This window comes from Peromyscus californicus, unplaced genomic scaffold, assembly GCF_007827085.1.
Source record: "Peromyscus californicus insignis strain IS unplaced genomic scaffold, ASM782708v3 Scaffold_10__1_contigs__length_136768540, whole genome shotgun sequence".
Taxonomy (NCBI): domain Eukaryota; kingdom Metazoa; phylum Chordata; class Mammalia; order Rodentia; family Cricetidae; genus Peromyscus; species Peromyscus californicus.
The window spans coordinates 18,383,293-18,397,786 of NW_026294391.1; the positions used below are offsets into that span (position 1 = coordinate 18,383,293).

General features: G+C 41.0%; 1 pseudogene; it reads right to left on the reverse strand.

Moving 5' to 3' along the window:
- Positions 1-10,591: 10,591 nt before the first annotated feature.
- On the reverse strand, positions 10,592-14,180 carry LOC128113752 (uncharacterized; annotated as a pseudogene).
- Positions 14,181-14,494: the final 314 nt, after the last annotated feature.

The following is a 14,494-nucleotide window of genomic DNA, read 5'->3' on the forward strand; positions in this document are numbered from 1 at the left end:
GCAGCAAAAGCCAATCAAATGCAGTAGAAAAAAGAATTATTTCAATTAGTCTCTGCTCATAAACCATCCTTTTATCAGGAAAGGAGCATTTGACCAAAGAGATTCTTGCCCCTGGTCATTACTCAAAAGATGCTGCCTGTGGTTAGGCTTTCAAAAGCCCAAACTGAAAGAGATGTAAGCATTGCCTGCCTGTCCAAATGAGTCAAGAATTCTAGGCCAAGTTGTACCTGCCCACACCATTCAAGGAAAACTAAAAGATTCTACTCATTTCCTGATCAGGAAAGAGTATAACATGTAAACCGGAGGATATTAGCAAATTTCTACAAGATGAGCCTCTTATGTGCTACAACTCCTATGAAATCCCACATGTTGGTTATTCCAAAGCCTCACAGCCATTACAGATTTTAGTACAGGACATAAGAATTGTAAATGAGATCATCAGTCTGTTATACCTGGTAGAGGCTAACCCTATACACTTCTGGGACAAGAAACCCAGAAACCCAATGTTATATAGCATTAGATGTCTGTGCATTCTCTTGGACCAATATTCCCAATTCCTTAATTCTTGTTTGTCTTTGAATGAGCCATAACTGGCAGATGACCTTGGCTATTTCTATGGACTATCCTACCTCAAAGATTTTGAGGTAGCCTCACTGGTTTTGGTTAAGCCCATACCTGAGATCTAGAGGAAATGAAAAATGCGGAGGGAATTATAACTCAACGTGTTTTTTACTACCTCCAAGGAATAAATAACCTTTAGGAATCCTTGCCTTTAAAGGGAGGATAAGATCTCCAAGAAGAGGTAAAAACTCAGAAAGTCAAGGGTGAAATAACTGGGCTTCATTATGATCCCAGGACACTAGGCCTCATCCTCAAATAATTTTCAGCTGTTGTACATCTTTCCCCTCCCCAGACCCAGAGACAGGTATAGGCATTTCTTGGATGAACTGGGGGTTGTTAACTATGAATTCAGGTGTATAGGGAAAGAGGCAAGCCTCTATAGGAAAATACATGCTTCTACATTCCCCTACAACTTGATGGATCAGAAGAACAATTTTGCATTAAAATTTTAAAAAGTCCTCCTGAAGGTTCAAGCCCTGGGGTTACCTGGGAGCAAAAAAATGCTTTTAACATTTGTCACCCAAAACAAGGGATTACTATGGGAACTCAACTCAATCCCTAGGCCCACACAAGTAACCCATGCATGGTACAGTCATGAAACTATGTAACTTGTGGCCTGAGAACAAACCCCTTCCTCCAGGAATTGACAGGAAACATCATTGGCTAACAAAGCTTTTAAATTCACATGTGAGTCTCTCATAAATATGTACATGCATCTTTTCTTGATGTCAAGCAGATCTCTTCAATCATCAATTAAATTTATCTAATAGCAGTCTTTTGGCACTCTACCCTGAGATCACTCTGCAGGGAAATATCTATAACATAGTTGCTTTTTTTTTTTTTTAGCTCTCCTTGAAAGTTCAGGCCAGGCCACCTATGACTGTTTAGATGTCCTTTCAATATCCAACTCTGCAAAATCCAACCTGAAGGATATCCCTTAGAAAACCCTGCTTAGGTTTGGCTTACTCAGGGGAGGTGCTTTGTGATACAAGAAAAATGGATGGCCTCCCTCGAGGACACTATGGGGGCCAAGCCTCTGGCACTGCAGTTCAATTAGCCAAACTTATAACTCCAATTAAAGCCTTGGAGTTGACAGAAAATAGGGAAGTAGCCATAAACACATATTCTAAATATGCCTTCCTACCATTACATGACAACTCTGCAATCTGGAAACAAGGGAAATCATTAAATTCCCTAAATAGTCCTATCAGGTATAGACTGTAGATATAGTCTCATCTAAGGCATATAAAAACTCTCAAGGTCACTGTAGTACATTATAAAGAGAACATTAAAGGGACAATAAGCTTATCAGCAGAGGAAATCAATTGGCTGACAGAGCTTCAAACATGGCTGGTATGACTCAGTCTTACTAACACTTGCTGATCTCCTGACATGACTCCTCATAGACCTCTATAATCCCCCTCTGGGGAAAGAAAAAGCAACAGAGGAATGGATACTAGATTTTTTGAGAGTTAAGGAATTGTTTACACTTGTCTGTACTTTGTACCTTGAACCATAGTGTCCTTGAGAGGGAGAGGTCTTTTGCCTCTCCTCTTGCTGGTGTATAAAATGTCCATGAGGAATAAACTCAGGGTGACTGTGGTACTGACCCAGAGCCCTCCTGATGCTATTCTGTGTCTCTGTCTTTTTCTTTCACATCTACATCTCTATTTTTCATACCTATTATTTCTTAATACTCACTCCTCTCTTCAAGGAATGTTTGACAGTCAGGTGGGACCCAGTGCACCCCTCCCCCCATAAGGATGCCTCCTGGCAGAGCTCTGCTTCTTCTCTCTTGCCCAAGATGTTGCTTCTTCTGCTTCACTCTGCTAAAGGGGAAAGCCCTGCAGAAATGTAGTAATCTTCTTTGGCTCCCGTGAAAAGTTGTTACTTTTTTCTACTCAGGCCCCCCTAAGGGAACGTCCAGCAAAGGTTTTTTTGTTTTGCACCATGAAAGAAGATTTTCACTCAAAACTCTTTTAAGAAAGAGATTTCCAGAAGCCTGCCCATGCACCAGGGACAGATCCTGATCCCCCTGCCTGGGTGCCCCCCAAACAACCGTCTTCCATATCCAGAGGGCCTAGTCCAGTCCCATGGGGGCTCCACAGCCACCAGTCCACAGTTCATGGGCTTCCACTAGTGTGGTCCATCATCTCTGCACATCCTCCCATCATGATCTCGACGTCCCTCACCTGCAGTATCTCTCCTCTCTCTCATTAATTGGATTCCTGGAGCTCAGCCTGGTGCCTGGCCGTGGATCTCTGCATCTGCCTCCATCTATCACTGAACAAAGGCTCTATGATGACAGATAGGTTATGTGACACCTTGCACAGCCTTGGTGCAGTGGGAAGGGGCTTGGACCTGCCTCGGCTCAGTGTGCTGGGCTCTGCTGACTCCCCATGGGAGACCTTGATTTGGGGGATGTGGGGATGCGGGTGGCTTGGGAGAGAGGGCTGGGGGGTGGGAGGAGGGAGGAGAGGGGATTTATGGGTGGTATGTGAAGTGAGTAGAAAATTTCTTAATAAAGAAAAAAAGGATAAAAGCTCATGTGGGTAATTGCTATTGTAGAATCGGTTTATAGAAAATCATACCTGGTCATGACATTGATTTTATTACTGAATTAAACATTGTTTTTTCCCATAAAAAAAGAAAGAGATTTATTTAGGGAGGAGGAGTCCAGGAGAGTGGCTGCCTCTGCCAGGTTGGGAATGCCAGGGTGAGAAAGGACAGCTCACTACTGAACAGGCAGAGGGGCTTATATAGGGCTTCTTAGAGGTGGAGTTTCTCCAGCGAGAAGATTTTCTGCTCAGGGATTAGTTAGTTTTCCTGTTCAGGGATTGGTTGGTTTAGTTGGTCGGGGCAGAGTTGGCTCTGGTTTCAGGGCCAAACTATGTTTTATTCACTGGTCCTTTTTAGCCCTTTGGCTCTAATTTCAGGGCCAGGGCATATTTCTTTCACTGGCTCTGGTTCTAGGGACAAAGTGTGTTTCTTTGGCTCTGATTTCAGGATCAGGGTGTGTTTCTTTGGTTCTGGTGCCAGGGCTAAAGTGTGTTTCTTTCACTGGCTCTGGTTTCAGGGTTGGGGTGGGTTTCTTTCACTAGCTCTGATTTCAGGCCAGGGTGGGTTTCTTTGGCTGGCCCTTTTATCCTACAGTGAGTGAGTGTTCGGATGGGAGCTCCACTTCAACCCCTGACACTAAGGCACCCTGGTATCCCTATACCCAAAGAGTCTGCAATGTTTGGAAGGAGTCTGGTGGCAGATCCACCTCGGCTCCCCTCCACTATCTCTTTCCCTAAACCCGCCCCTTCAAAGACTGCCAAACACAGCTCCTCCCCTAGAGAGGCTCAGGACGACTCCCACAAGGGATATATAAGCAGCATCCCAGAAAACAGACTCGTTCTGGTCTCTTACCTCCTCTCTGCAGGGCCAGGAATCGCCAGGGAGCGCTTTACCCATTAAACCTGGGCTTTCCAATTTGGTCTGATTCGGTTTGTTGAGATGGCAGAGAGGCCTTCAGGAGGCCTAAAACTTAGCAGTGAGTGCCTCCATGCCCCATTTGTTTGCTTGTTTGCTTGCTTGTTTTAGTCTTCAGGTGAAACAGCACAAAGGGTGATTTATTACAGACACAATATGCTCATTTACCACTGAGAACAGAACAAATGCAGGAGGTTGTGACTGTTAAGCTATTGAGCAAGGTGGATCTGGTGATGGAACAGCAACAGAAGATCTAGATTCAGACAGTAGAGCACACAGTCAGAAGCTGCTTTAGTTGAAGATTATGGACTGAAGAGCCCACAAAAAGTGTTAAATAGTCTACAAGACTGATTAGAACTTCTTGATTGTGCCATCTTGGGCATACTGCAGCCCCTTTAACAAGCCAACTATTGTCCATCTCTCTGTCTGATCTAACAATTCAGGGCTGTCTTATGAAACCTTTTTGGCCATCTTCACTTAATAGACCAGGAGATTTCACCAACTCCAAAGCTAAGAACATCATCAGATAGCATCTAAAACCTATAGTAGACATTTCCCTGCATTGCTGTAATCTGCCTACCTGAAGCTTCAAACATGCATTTGAAAAGTACTTTTATTTGTGAGTTTCATTTGTTCTGTCTATAAACACTTCATGGAACAGCTACTATGTCGGAACATAATATTTTGGACAACCTGAATCTGGTTCCTGGCTATGGAGTTATAGGCAGCTGATATAGGTTGTGGGAACCAGAATCAAGTCCTCTGGAAGAGTAGGAAGCATTCTGAACTGCTGAGGAATCTCTCTAGCCCTCCTTTGTTACATTGTAAGGGAAACATAAGAGTTAACTCTTTCATCCAACAGAAAGCATAATTTATTTCCTTCAGACAGGGTGGGGAATGTTTCATTATCATAAATTATTAAAGTTTGACATATCAAATCTTTATCTGAACAAAACTGGGTATTCATTTGTTTATTTCACTTTGTTACTTAGAATTTCTAGATTACTAAGGGACATGCCCTCTTCTGGCCTCCACAAGGCATCCACACATACATTGCATACACACACACACACACACACACACACACACACACACACACACACACACACAAATAAAAATAAATCTTAAAAGAAAAATGACAAGGGAAATCCAGACAAAAAGTTCTGGGATCCCCTGTCTTGTTTGCCACCTCCTCATGTTCCATAAAAATGAAGCAAAGGGCAAAAAAGACCTGGGAGCAGCAGCTGATGGATCAGATCGTGAAAACCATGTGATGAAGAAGAGGTAAATCCAACAGCCCATCCCAGTCCCTATGCTGGCTTCAAGAAGGACTTAAAACAAGGTAAAAGAGTGATCCTAAAACAGTCAACCAATGTTACAAGTGTAGGAAACCTAGACATTTTAAAGAGATTGTGCCCAGAATGGAAAAAAGGAGAGGAAAAATAATTCATCTCAAACCTTTGATAATTAGGGGACTTAGAGTCCCATTGAAAACCTTCAAAAATTTGAAGTTAGGAGTGCAGGGAGAGAAAATGACTTTCTGGGCCAACTTTGAAGCTGTGCTCTACTCTCTACCCTAACTAGAACAATGAGGGGGAATTTGTCTTCTATTATCTAACACTTCAGTTACAGGGCAAACATGTAAGGATATTTGGCACTCTGCCTTTGTTTTTAAAAGAGTGTGCATTTCTCAAGGTCTTTGATATTTTTCATGCTGGAATGTAAACACTTCTCCAATTCTCAGGCTCTACGAGGTCACACATATTAATTACTTTTCTCTTGCTGTAATAAACCACCCTGACCAAGGCAACTTATAAAAGGAAGAGTTTATTTGGGCCCACAGTTTCAGAGGGTTAGAGTCCATGGGGCAGAGAGGGCATAGCAGGAAGTGGCAGGCATGGCAGCATGAGCAAGAGAACTGAGCACTCACACCTTCAAATGCAGGCATGGAGTGGAGAGAGCTAACTGGAAGTAGGTTAAGGCTACGAAATCTCAAAACCTTTCCCTAGTGCCATACTTCCTCCAGCAAGGCTGAATCACCTCCCTAAACGGAACCACTAACTGGGAACCAAGTGTTCAAATGCCTGAGAGTATGGGGGACATTTCTAATTCATACCATCACACCACAATGGGAAAAGGTGTGTGTGTGTGTGTGTGTGTGTGTGTGTGTGTGTGTGTGTGTGTGTGAGAGAGAGAGAGAGAGAGAGAGAGAGAGAGAGAGAGAGAGAGAGAATTCAAGTAAAGAGGAGATTTGTTTGAGACTCACACAGGAAAAAATTCTTGGTAGCTAAAAATACGTCTACAACTAATCTTAATTTGCTACCATGTGCCATATGTGTAATTTGGGTTCAACTCTTGTTAAGGAAAATGAAGAAAAAAAACAGTAAGTAGGTGAAAAGAGAACTATTTAGAAGGATTCAAGTGTGAGGTTATATTTTTGTTGAAAAGGGTTAAAAAGGAATATTTGAGATAAGGATGGATTTGTTATGATTACATAAGAATTTTGTCCTAAGAATGAAATATAAAAGGTAATAAAATAAAAGGACAAAACCATGAAGGTTCAAAGTAAAGTCACAAAATTTTAATTAAGTTGAACAAGGTTTGTGGAGGCACTTATGTTGATATATGTTTGATACCTGAAGGTTATCAAAATCCCTGAGTTTATTTTGACCCACCTATGGTAACATTTACAAAATCTGGCTTAAAAGAGCAGAGAGTATCTAATTAAGATAATTATTTGTGCTTTGTTAGCTTTGTTAGGCTTTAACCAACTGGGGAAATGAAATTGTGTTATTTATCTGAGATTTAGTTATATGTTGCACAGCAGTTAAAATTATGAGACTGCTAAAGCTCTCCTTCTGTATATTCAAACATAAGGGCCTACTTCAATGAGGATAAGAGAGTCAGAAAGGACAGCCAATATTTTGGCTCTTATTCTATAAGGTCAAACAGGACTCAAGGGATGATGGGGAGACTCCTCTGATAAGTCACCTGTCTTCTTGATCAGAAAGGCCATGGAGTTTCCAGAATTTGGACTCTAACCAGTGCACATCCAAAAAGAAGAGAAGTCACTGGGGAGCCAAGGCCATGTATGATGAAATACTTTGAAGTAATGGTTGCGTAGAGATCTCCACCACTGTTAAACAGGTGTGTGTGGGATATGTAACTTGACAAAGGATAGGGAAAAAGTAATGAAAAACTCCAGGTAGGAGACCTTCTGGCCTGAGATCCTTTCAAAGTGTCCAATGGAACTTCAAAGAAATGCCTATGGGAGGAAAGCAAATTTATAGGTGATAGTGGACCACCTCTCTGGGTGAGTAGAGATCTTCCATTTCCCAGGTATTAGTGCTGGCATTGTGATTAAGGTTATCTTAAAACAGGTTGGCCTTGTAGAAAATATCCATTTAGACAATGGTGATCATTTGAAGTATTTCATGGAATTATGAAAAGTTTAAATATTAAGGTGAGACTACTATTCCCCCCATTCACCATCTGGGAAAATAGAATGGAATCAAATGCTTAAGAAATATGTAGCTAAACTTATACTTAAAACAATATTACTATGGATTGTCAATAGATTTACTTAGGATTAGAACAGCTCCAAGAAGGAAAGCAGACCTATTTCCATATGAAAAATTATACGAGTTCCTATATCTTAGTGGTTCTACAGACCTCCCCACTATGGAAACCAAAGAACAATTAACAAACTAACTAACTAACTAACTAACTAACTAACTAACTAAATGATAAAAGAAAAGAAACTGGGCTGGTTGCCAGGCATGGTGATGCATACTTTTTAGTCTCAGTACTCAGGGGGCAGAGGCAGGTGGGTCTAGATGAATTGGAGGTCAATCTGGTCTACAAAGCAAGTTCCAGACAAGCCCAAGGCTACATAGTGAGACCCTGTCTCAAAAAAGAAAAGAAGAAAATAGAAACTGGGTTAGAGAGATGGTTCAACAATTAAGAGCACTGCTGCTCTAGCATAGGACTGTGGCTCAGTTCCCAGCACTCATATGGTGGCTCACAACCACCTGTAACTCCAGTTTCAGAGGATCTGACATTCCCTTCTGACATCCATGGGTACTAGGCTAAGATGTCCAGCTTTACCATCTAGAGACAGGAGAACCTAAGTGTCTCCATACAGGGATATAGTTTTATATTCTGTATTGATGTACCAGCTTACTTACAAACCTTCTTTCACCGGGTATTTGTTGTGTTCATTTTTGCAACATATATTTCATGAGTACTTTGGCCTGCCACTGCTTATTTATTGTCAGTATCTGAAGACATGTTCATGACCTGCAGAGTTTAGGATGTGAAAATATTTAAAGAAAGGAATGCAACTGACAGGCAGAGGTGTAGTTGGACTTCTTTGTCTTTCCTGCGAGCTCCACATAACCACACAGAGAATTATGAAAGCTCAGCCATAGCTTAGGATGGTTTCTTTTTTTCCCCTCCTTCCTCTCCCTTTGTCTCAGTATCTTCTGTGCACATGTGTGTGCTCTGCATAGGTTCACGAGTGCTGATAACCCTTCATTCTAAACATAAGTACAGAACTTATAAAGTATATTTTAAGGATATTTAATGTTATGCCATCATTTTAGCAATATTATAAATAAGGGACATTGCAAGAATAATTTATCATTGCATCATTATAACTGGAATCAATTACAATAATTGTCAATCTTAATATTCCTATAGCTTTCCAGGTATAGTTGTGTGCATGTGGTATATGTATGTGTGGTATATGCACATATGGCAGGGTGCAGAGACCAGATGGTGTCCTGCTAAATTACTCTCTCCACTTTATGTCCCATGAGACAGAACCTCACTGAACATGGAATTAGGTTGACAAACCACAAGCCCAGCAATTCTCCTGACTGTACCTCCACCTCTTTCCCCTGTAGTGCTAGGGTTACAGGTACACATGCCACACCCTGACTTTTTGACATAGGTACTGGTGTTCATCCTTGTGCAACAACATTTCTCTAGCTCCTATTCTGGGATTTAGGATGGTTTCTAACTAGCTCTTATAACTTAACCCCATTTCTATTAATTTCCTTTTTGCGTTGTGGCTTTATTACCCTTTACTATGTACTACCTCATGTTGCTTTCCTGCTTCCTCCATGTCTGGTTGGTGACTCCTCCTCCTCCTCCTCCTCCTCCTCCTCCTCCTTCTCCTCCTCCTCCTCCTCCTCTTCTTCTTCTTCTTCTTCTTCTTCTTGTATGTAGCCCAGAATTTTCAGGGGGTCCCTACCTGATAAAATCTGATCTCTATCAACCTTGAATGAATCCACAGCCTTTTGTTTTCTATGGAAACAAAAGCATAACCTCTTCCCCAATGTAACATATTTTTGAGTTGTATTTTGAAGTTAAGACATTCTTAAAGTTTCTAGGTGGGTTTATTTCTGCAGTCCCTTTCACAATTCCCTTATCTCCCAGCAGCTGTTGTTTGCTTATCAGTAATTAAAATAATCAAAGATGATACAATAACATCCAGGATCCAGACTTTCTGTGTATTTACCACTTCTATGTGGCTTATTCTTTTTTTATTATTTTACTCTTTCTTTAAAGACTTTAGTATTTTTAAACTATTTATTTATTCATGATTGTCTATACCCCTTTTCTTTTTTTTTCTTACGTCTACCCACATTTTTAAGCACACTGTAAACTGTTTAGAGTTTTTTTTCCATCTGAACCTGCTTTACTGTGTATCTGTAATCTTTTCTGTCTGCATGGGTGAAACTCAAACCACTGTGAAGCTTAGCTCATGACATGCTGGTGGCTCAAGCCCATACATAGGCTGTGGCTGGAAGACATGTCTCTGTACTGTGGCCCGAATGACAGACTGCAGGACTAGGAAGCCATGTGTGGCTCCATTTTTGTATGTTTGGAACCTTTCAAAAAGCTTTTTCAGGTCTTATGTGGAAAGATGTGCCCCACATGTGTCACCATTTGTAGTTGGACCTTACCATTGGGACCACTGGCTCCCCAATAACAACACAGAGACTTACTGTTAGTTATAAAAGCTTGGCCTATCAATAGTTTAGGCTTGTTTCTAATTAGCTCTTATAACTTAAATTAACACATATCTTTTAATCTATGTTCTTATACATGGCTCAGTTAACTTTACTTTGTAATGCCCATGCTCCCTTCCTCTCCACCTGGCTGGCGACTCCCCCTTCCTTCTTCTTCCCAGAGCCCTATGTGACTGAAAATCTTGCCTAGTTATTGGTCATTCAGCTTTTTACACTTGATCTTAGCCAAAAGGCCAAGTAGCAATCAGCTTTTTATTAAACCAATCAGAATGACACATCTTCACAGTGTACAAGAAGATTATTCCGCAACACAGAGAATACCTATTTTGGAAAGACACCCAGAAACCAGGTTAATGTTTTATTTGGAGCAAGTTGATGATTACATGAGTATTGTATGTGAATGGGAAATATCTTCAAGCATTCTCCTGGCATATTTTACAAACAGCAGAGCTCTCATTTCAGACATTATGATGGGCCCGCTTGGAAGCACGATAGGCCTTCAGCTTATTCTGTCGTTCCAATGACCTGATCTCAAAGAGGAACATAATCATAGCAAAGAGTGACAAGGTGGCTGCCAGGACCCCTATGGGGAACACATGAGTATGGTGTTTCTTTATCAGCGCTTCTTTCCTAACAGGAAAGGTGGGTGGAAAGTCAAGAGTAGTTTCACCATAAAGATCTTCTGCCTGGTTCCAGGTCACAGAAAGAGTTGTGCAAAGGCTGCTGAGAAGCAGAATTAAGACACAGCACTTGTAGCAGAGTATCTGAACCTCAGGGATTGAAGCTTTGATAATGTTGATTCTAATGGCCACTGAGCTGAAAACCAGGACAACAGGTTTTATCAAAATTGACAGTAATATCAGGTTCTGTGCATACCGAAAATTCAGGTGAAATGGTCCAATCCAAGTTGACAGGGCTGTGCACCAGAACCCTGGTCACAGAACCAGAGATGTTAAAACTCCTGATGGTAATAAGCTTTCCAGAGTCCAATGTACACAAGCTGAACCACCTTATTATCGAATTCCCAGAGGCGCCAGTACCGGCTGCTTATGAGGATTATTCCAAGCCCCAGAGATAAAAGGCTGCAAAGGAAGCCAGTCAGTCTGAAGATCCACTCCTTCACTACAACAAATCTGAAGATGAGATTGAAGAAGCATAGAGTCAAATCAGGAACAGAAGTCGGGAAAACAAAAATGAAATATGGTTTAACAATCACTAAGTACTCATACCTTGCCCCTGCCTGTCTCAAAATTGTGTTTAAATAATCTAAATACTGTAGGTCAGAATATAGGAAGGACTGGAGAGGACAGTTCAGTGGTTAAGAGTGTACTGTTCTTGCTTAGGACCCAATTTCAGTTCCCAGAACTCACATTGGGTGACTAATAATTGTTTATAACTCTAAGGGGTCTGATGCCCTCTTATAAGGACCTGCACTTGCATGCACATATCCACACATAGACATAGAGACACATAATCTGAAATAAAATAAATCTTAAAAAAAAGAATGAAAAGCTCCTGGAAATCCATGACTGTGACAGGAACACCCATTATATGGTTTGAAAAATTATTTTATTATTTGCCTACATGTATGTCTGTGCACCATATCCATGTCTGGTGCTCCTCTTCTGTGTGAAGGCCAGATGAGGACATTGGACCCCCTGGAAGTGGAGTTCTAAATGGTTGTGAGCTGTCATGTAGGTGCTGAGAATGGAACAAGTGTCCTCTGGAAGAGTAGCCAGTGCTCTTAATCACTAGCCAAATATAAGACGTTTTAGACAGCAATTTGGCAATCTTTTGTTAGAGTACCCTTCTCTTAAGGTTGCAGTCTACCATGCCTGGACAGCTTTCTGAGCTTGGCACCAAATGGAGGACTTACTTCCTCTAGCAGTGCTTCCTGGTCTCTGCCTGACCTTATCTGGAAGCTGTCCCTAAGCCTGGATGCCTGACCTATCTCAAGCATGACCTTTGACACAGATCCCTGCAGATGCTCTCTCCCTGCTGCCCATATGATAATTAGGTATTGTGCTGTATGTTAGGACCGTGCTCACAATCTTTCACAAGTTGAAACGTTCACATTTTTGTGACAAGGAATTTCATTTCCTGCAATTAATTGTAAGATAAGAGTTTACAATATCATATATAAAGTAATATTTATTTTAGTAGTATTTCCAAAATGGAAAAAATTAATAATGTAAATGAGTGTAGAAAGCAGAGGAATGCTCAGTTTAATTATGATTTTTCTAAAGTGTAGTGGAATATCACATGACCATTACAAAGAGTGAATTAATGTATATGACCTTAGCAGAAACAAGAAAAATGAAAAATAATATACAGGGAATGCCCATTTATGTCCAAAAAATCACATTTGACTTCTTTAAATATACAAGGAGATAAGAACATAAAAGTTGCACACAAAAAATAGAAACTCTAAGCAGAACAATTGGTGGAATAGAAACTGCCATTCCTGTTTGTATTTTCCTAAAATGTGCACATTTCCAAAGAAACCTATGCATGATACTTTATAATTTAAGCCAGAGTGAATACAACCTTAAACATCTGTTTGTAGCTGGATGGGAATATAGCTTGGTGGTATAGTAATTAAATAACATGTGTGAGGAACTGAGCTCACTCCCCACAAAAAAAAAAATCTATTTGTAGAAGATGAGGAATCATTGATGTGTCCATTTTGTAGTTGTTCCTTACTCTACATTCCACCTTGAGATAACTGGCTTTATTTAGGTGCAATATATAAAGTATACTGAGGTATTTTGGGTGAGCAAATATCTTCATTGACACAAAATTTACACTTCACATTAACACTATGAAGCAACTTATTTAGATCTTTTTTCAACTCCAATCTTTGTATGTAGCAACAATGAAAGTAAGAAAATCTCACTGAGGGATCCCACTGATTCATTTAGTAAGAAGGAAGGAGGTGATGTCCTTTAGTAACTAGGCATGTAGATAATGTCATTGCCATTGTCACTGTCATTGCTCATACAGAAGGTTTAAGGGGCCTACAAACTGAATCCCCTTGTCAGGAAAGCTTTACTACCAGCTTCCTACTGTTCCACAAGTCTCTGTGGAATGTGCTTCCTAACTGGGTGAAGCCAGTTCTACTAGGAAAGTTCCATCAGCAAGCTGTGTTTGCAATTGGTGATGGCTTGGATAACACCCTGCCCACACCCTCTTCCTTGCTTGCCCAGGCAGGTTTGAGGCAGTAGACTACAGAAAAAAATGTGCTTGAAACAGAACTGCATGAACTATGAACCAATGGCTGAGGGGTCCCCACTGGATCAGGCCCTCTGAATGGGTGAGACAGTTGATTGGCTTGATCTGTTTGGGAGGCATCCAGGCAGTGGGACCGGGTCACTGAGTTGGCTGTTTGAAACCTGGGGCCTATGCAGGATTGCTTGGCTCGGCCTGGGAGGAGGGGACTGGACCTACCTGGACTGAGTCTACCAGGTTGATCTCAGTCTGTGGGGAAGGTTTTGCCCTGGAGGAGATGGGAATGGGGGGGGGCTGGGGGGAAGGTGAGGGGGACGGGACGGGGGGAGAACAAGGGAATCCGTGGCTGATATGTAGAACTGAATTGTATTGAAAAAAAAAAAAAAAGAAACAGAACTGGAAACAAGGTGGAAAATGCTGTTGTGCCAAATAAATGAGCTACCTTGGCAGAGTTTTATGCTTGGATCTGAAACCTAAGTAGTAGAGGTATTTATTTCTTAAAGACCCAATTGGAAAACCTCCATACAACTTATTTTAAATTTTTACCTTTTTGTTATGTAGGTGAAGTGATCCATTTGGAAGGTGGCAGAATTACAAATGCACTACAAAGTAGCAGGGAATGTTGACCATAGAGGGTGTCACATGAAGAGGGAAGTACCTTGAATAAAAGAAATACTATTAGGCAGATATTTCAGTTCAGAACAGGGGCTGACTAATAGGCTCTCACAAACTTTGGATTATCTGGAGAGTCATTTAAACACTTCAGGAGTATTAGCCCACTTGATATTTCTGTCTCTTCAACAATACTCACCCAATCATTATCCCCATTTTATAGATAAGGAAACAACACAGAAAGGCTAATTCACACATTCAACTTCAGGGAGCTATACAGATAAGACTACAGCTCCCTGATTCCTGTAGTCACACATGGGACTTCCTGACATGATATTCAGCAGGACTACATTACACACACCTAATCACATGTCAATGGTTTTCTCTGGCATTCTGTGGCCTCTGAAATTGAAAGTCATTAATAATAACCACATGGAAAATAAAAAATACTTGCCTCTTTGTCTTTTCTATTAAGTACAAATGTTAGTGACTGCAAACCATAAGAAAAATAACTATAAACA